Source organism: Neoarius graeffei, chromosome 5, assembly GCF_027579695.1.
Source record: "Neoarius graeffei isolate fNeoGra1 chromosome 5, fNeoGra1.pri, whole genome shotgun sequence".
Lineage (NCBI taxonomy): Eukaryota > Metazoa > Chordata > Actinopteri > Siluriformes > Ariidae > Neoarius > Neoarius graeffei.
In genome coordinates, this window is record NC_083573.1 from 7,581,604 (window position 1) to 7,588,239 (window position 6,636).

The window sequence follows — 6,636 nt, forward strand, 5'->3', positions numbered from 1 at the left end:
GCATGTTGACTGAGAAAGACCTCACGTTTAAGAAAGCAGTGGATTATGCTGTGTCAGCAAAGACAGCAGCTTGTGACGTGCAGCAGTTAAGTAGTTCCCTCAAAGTAAACGTGGTGTTTTCACAAAAGGACAAGTGGGACGACAAACCATAGTGAGGAAGACTGCTGGTATAAAGATCGTGAATGTCACCGGTGCAAGAGGGTTGGTCACACGAAAAGAATGTGCACGAGCAAAAGCCAAAGCAACCAAGACAGATGGAAACACAAAGAAGAAAAATTTGAGCAGAAAGGTAATGCAATCAAACCCAGTGTTAAAAGCAAAAAGAAGAGAATTCATCATGTGGGTGCAAGAGTAAATGAAAGTGAAAGCGAGGAAACTAAATCTGATACTGACTCTGATTTGGGACTAGGCATTGTCTGAAAAGGGGAAATATTCACGAATCTCTGTGCTGCCTATAGTAAATGGAAAGAAGACAGAGATGGAATTGGATACAGGGGCTGCTGTGTCTTTGATTCCTTGGGAACAGTACAAAAGCATGCTCAGCCAGCTGCCTTTACAACCCACTGATGTCATGCTAAAGACATACACAGTAGAATCTCTTGCACCTGAAAGGGTCATCAAGGTGCAGGTAAAGTTGAACAAGCAGTGTGCTGAGTTACCCTTGTACGTTGTGAAAATAGATGCACCACCACTTTTTGGTAGAGAGTGGCTGAGAGCTATTAAATTGAACTAGAGAGATTTAAACACTGTGTATGCCATTGAGCAAAAAGAGAAAGACACCTTGGAGGCTGTGTTAAAGAGACACTCAGCTCTTTTCTCTAAAAGGCTTGGAACAATGAAAGGGATTAAAGCCACATTGACACTTAAACCCAACAGTGTTCCAAAATTCTGTCCTCCACGCAATGTGCCCTATGCCCTGCGACCACGAGTGGAGGCCGAGTTAAAACGTCTGGCAGAACTGGGAGTGATATCGCCAATAGAGCACAGTGACTGGGGTACTCCTGTAGTGCCAGTGGTTAAACGAGATGATGCAGTGAGGCTATGTGGGGATTTCAAGGTCACCCTCAACCCAGCCCTCTGTGTGGATAAGTACCCAATTCCACGCATTGAGGACCTCTTTGCATCTCTAGCAGGAGGTCAACGTTTCAGTAAGTTGGACTTATCAAATGCTTATCTACAGATGGAGGTGGAAGAACAATCAAAAGAGCTGTTGACTATCACAACACAGAAAGGACTGTTTCATTTCAACTGCTTACTATTTGGCGTCGCGTCATCGCCCGCTTTATTCCAAAGGGCGATGGACAAAGTGCCTTGTGGACTGCCATACACTCATTGCTACCTGGACGACATTCTTGTTAGTGGTCCTGATGAGCAGTCTCACCTCAAAACTCTGGATGCAGTCTTGGGCAGGCTAGAAGATCAGGGCCTGCATCTCAAGCAAGAGAAGTGCCTGTTTTTCCAAGAGTCTGTGGAATATTTTGGCCACATCATCGATGCAGCTGGGCTCCACAAATCACCAGAGAAGGTATGTGCCATTGTGGAAGCCCCAGCGCCAGGTGATGTTAGTCAGCTACATTCATTTCTAGGAATGCTGAACTACTATGGACGTTTCATTCCAAACCTGGCCACTGTTCTGAGACCACTCAATGAAGTGCTCATGAAAGAAAAGAAATAGCAGTGGACCTCAACCTGTGAGTCAGCGTTTCACAAAGCTAAAGCACTCCTTGTATCACAGGAAGTACTCACCCACTACAATCCAGAGCTGTTGCTCCACCTTGCATGTGATGCTTCACCGTATGGCGTGGGAGCAGTGCTCTCTCATGTCATGCCCAACAGTAAAGAAAGACCCATCACCTATGCATCACGCATGCTCAATAAAGCAGAGCAGAACTATGCTCAGATTGAGAGGGAGGCATTGGCAATCGTCTTTGGAGTACGTAAGTTTCACCAGTATCTCTGTGGTAACAAGTTCACCCTACTCACTGATCATCGCCCGCTGACCTCCATCCTGAGTCCAGTGAAAAGTACTCCATCCATGGCTGTAGCCCGAATGCAGCATTGGGCGCTACTCCTGTCTGCACACGATTACACCATTCAGTATCGAAAAGGTGCATTACATGCAAATGCCAATGGACTGTCGAGGCTACCACTCACACACACACCCATAAGGACAAGTTGAGCACAGTAGATGTATTCTACACCTCACAGTTGGACACCTTACCAGTTAGTAACACCGAGATAAGACATGACACCATGTCTGATCCCATCTTGTTACGTGTCCTGGAAATGACCTCAACTGGTCGTTTTCCAGCTGCAAAGGATGCTGGCAGAGAGCTGTCACCCTACCTGCTGTGCTGGCAAGATCTCACTATACAACAGAGATGCCTCATGTAGGGTGTGAGTCATTGTGCCACCCAAACTGCGCCCCCGGGTGCTCAAAGAACTTCACACTGCACACCCAGGTGTCGTGAGGATGAAGAGCTTGGCACGCAGTTATGTTTGGTGGCCCGGCATTGTTTCTCAAATTGAGCTCCAGGCTAAATCCTGCCACTCCTGTCAGAGAGTACAAAAAGAGCCTGGGTTAGAACCTCTACACCTGTGGATGTGGCCCTCCAGTCCTTGGGAAAGGATACATGTGGACTTTGCTGGTCCATTTGAAGGACACATGTACCTGTTCGCTGTGGATGCTCATTCAACATGGCCTGAGGTACATATTGTGGACAGCACCACAACTACTAAGACCATTCAAGTGCTCAGAGGACTGTTTAGTCGCTATGGCATTCCCCACATCCTTGTGAGAAACAATGGACCTCAGTTTTGCTCTGAAGAATTCAGTGCATTTCTGAAGTTCAATGGAGTCCAACACATTCGCTCCGCGCCGTACCATCCTTCCACCAATGGCTTGGAGGAACACTTTGTGCAAACGTTTAAACAAGCTTTAAAGTCCTTGAAAGGCACAGCACAGGTGCAACAACACCTTGATACTTTTCTGTTGACATACAGGAACACTCCCCCTGCGACAACTAAAGAAACGCCAGCAATGCTGTTCCTTGGACGCAGGCTGCGTTCATGGCTGGATTTCCTGATACCCAGCATGACTGAAGCAGTGCAAAGGTCACAAGATGCTCAATGGCAACGCCACCAACTACATTCTAAGGACAGACAGTTTGATGTTGGAGAGTCAGTCCTTGTGCATGACTATAGAAAGGGGGAGGAGAAGTGGGCACAGGGTGTTGTCATGGAAAAGACTGGACCTGTGTCATACAAAGTAAATGTGGGAACACAAGGCACATGGAAGCGCCATGTGGATCAAATGCTGACACATCCGGATCCTTCACAGTGTCAACAGACTGCTGTGAACCCTTGTGACAGTCCTCCAGTGTTACTGAGTGAGAGTTGCACCACACTTCCACCTAGTGCACCTCACCAAGAGCAAATGCATGATCGAGTCTCTGACATCATTGAACCATCAAAAACAAAACAGTCCACTGAACCACCGCAGACTGGATTTACACATGTGACGAAGACTGTGAGACGTTATCCCGTGAGGATTACCAAACCACCAGTTCGATACCGTGATGAGTGAACACTTTGCCGAGTTGAAAGAATATAAGACTGTCTGGTTCTGAGACACTGTCTTCAGCATACAAGTTGATTTGATAAAATCAAGTTCACTCTCCATTTTGAGTATTGTGTTGAAACAAAAAATATATATATTGTTGTGTAAAAGAAATACCCATGTGTTGATGGACAACATAGTTTAGTTGGGGGGGATGTTATATTTGAGACAAGGTTTGCACCATATTAATCGTTACCAGCAGGTGGAGCTGATGTTCTGTACAACTGGTTGAAATGCGCTTGGAATAAACATGACCAGAACAAGTGATACCCCTTTTCCACCAAATCAGTTCCAGGGCTGGTTCACAACTCGGTTCAACTTGTGAAACAGCTGAGAACCAGTTTGCTTTTCCATAGCTCGGGGTGCTAAGGGGAGCCACGTCATTACGTCACTGTATACGTCAGTTACGTCGCTGCGTTTGCATAAACCTTGGTGCAAACATCAAAGCAACAACAGAGAAGAAGAAGAAGCAGCAGCAACAACAACAACAATAATGGATGACTGCTGCATTACTGCATCCATGATATCTCGTTGCTTATTTAAAAATGGTGCCCTCTCGCGGTCTTGCTATTGTTGTTGGTCTTAATAAACCCCCCCCCCCCCCCCCACTAACGTAAGCAGTTCTTTCCTCTAGCCCAACAAAGAGCTGGTGCTACCCTGGAACCAGTTTTTCTGGCCCAGAGCCAGTTCTTTGTCAGTGGAAACAGAAAACACGGTTCCAAACTAGGCACTGGCCCCGAACCAGCCCTGGAACTGATTTGGTGGAAAAGGGGTATGAGTGAACCAGCCACAAGTGTGCCCATGTTGCTCTGTCTGAAATGTAGAATTGTTTGCATATAGAGATATTTGGAAGCAACATAACAATCCTCATATTAAAAAATCAGTAACAGGCCACTGTCTTTAAGTAGTGACATTACTAACTCAGCTTTATTAATTAATATGTTTTTTTAAAAATTGTTGTTTCGTGTTTAGGAAAGGAATTACTTTTCCTTCCACCTTCTCACTCTGCTCCCTCCAGCTTCCAGAAAGCCAGTCGTAAGGCATTCAGAGAAACAGGTTCGGCCAGTCAGTTGCACAATGGCAGAAAGGAAATGAAGCACTGTTGTTGAATTGCCTGCCAATCATCTTTAAATAGGTGGCAGAAGGACAGGAGTTCACTTTTCTGAAAGCACCACACACACACTATCCCTCTGGATAAGGGCATCCAAGTTATGTAAATTTAAATGCAAATGTCCTTTCTGCTTTAGCCACAAGAAAATGGAACAGAAAATACAACTCCAATTCCAAAAAAAATTGGGATGCTACGTAAACTGTAAATAAAAACAGAATTTGATCATTTGCAAATCATGGAAACCTTATATTTCATTGAAAATAGTACAAAGACAACATATCAAATGTTGAAACTGAGAAATTTTATTGTTTTTTGAAAATTATATGTTCATTTTGAATTTGATGTCAGTAACACATTTCAAAAAAGTTGGGACAGGGGTATGTTTACGATGGTGTTGCATCACCTCTACTTTTAACAACACTCTGTAAACATTTGGGAACTGATGAGACCAATTGCTGTAGTTTTGAAAGAGAAATGTTGTCTCATTCTTACCTAATATACAATTTCAGTTGCTCGGTGGTTCAGGGTGTCCTTTGTCGTACTTTGCGATTCATAATGCGCCAAATGTTTTAAATGGGAGACAGGTCTGGACTGCAGGCAGGCCAGTTTAGCACCTGCACTCTTTTATTTCAGGAGCCATGCAGTTTTAATATGTGGTTTGGCGTTGTCTTGCTGAAAGAAGGAAGGGCTTCCCTGAAAAAGATTTTGTCTGGATGGCAGCATATTACTCTGAAACGTGTTTATATCATTCAGCATTAATGATGCCTTCCCAGATGTACAAGTTACCCATGTCATGTGCACTAATGCACCCTCATACCATCGCAGATGCTGGCTTTTGAACTGTGCACTGATAACAAGCCGGATAGTCCCTCTCCTCTTTAGCCTGGAGGACGTGGTGTCCATGATTTTTCAAAAGAATTCCTACTTTTGATTCGTCAGACCTTGGGGCAATTTTCCACTTCGCCTCAGTCCATCGTAAAAGAGCTCGGGCCCAGAGAAGGTGGTGGTGTTTCTGGATATTGTTTATATCTGGTTTTAACTTGCATTTGTGGATGCAGTAATGAACCGTTTTCACAGGTGATGGTTTTCTGAAGTGTTCCTGAACCCATACAGTGATTTCCACTACAGACACGTGTCTGCTTTTAATGCAGTGTCTCCTGAGGGCCTGAAGATCACAGGCATCCAGTGTCAGTTTTCAGTCTTGTCTCTTGCATACAAAGATTTCTCCAGATTCTCTGAATCTTTTAATGATATTATGGACCATAGATGATGTGATCCCCAAATTCTTTGCAATTTTACATTGAGGAACATTATTCTTAAATTGTTGCACTCTTTGCCCATGCAGTCTTTTACAGAGCGATGAATCCCTCCCCATCTTTACTTTTGAGAGCCTCCGCCTCTCTGAGATGCTCCTTTTATACCCAATCATGTTACTGACCTGTTGCCAATTTACCAAATGAGTTGTTTGGTTGTTTTTTTTTTTTTTTTTGAGCATTACACAACATTTTCAGTCTTTTGTTGCCCTTGTTTCAACTTTTTTGAAATGTGTTGCTGAAATTAAAAATGAGTACATATTTTTGAAAAAAAAAACAATAACATTTCACAGTTTCAACATTTGATATACGATTCAGCATCTTACCATGATTTTGGCCTCATTGTAGTTTTTAGACAGCACTGGTTAAAGTAGTAAATGACTAACTACTGGCCTCTGATCAGGGTTGTGTCTGCTCACCTGTGTTTCTCAATCTTAATGCAGCTTTTGATCACAATATTCTGGAGCGACTGGAAAATGTTGGCGTTAAGAGGCGGTCCCAAGGCTTATTTTACTGAGCACCATCAGTTTCAGTTGGTAGATCACCAACTGAACTAAAATGGCTTCTAGTGATATTTTGATTAATTATAAAAT

General features: G+C 43.8%; 1 pseudogene; it reads left to right on the forward strand.

Annotated features, from left to right (window-relative positions):
• The first annotated feature begins 219 nt into the window (after nt 1–219).
• LOC132885823 (uncharacterized protein K02A2.6-like) lies at nt 220–3,586 on the forward strand (annotated as a pseudogene).
• The last annotated feature ends 3,050 nt before the right edge of the window (nt 3,587–6,636 follow it).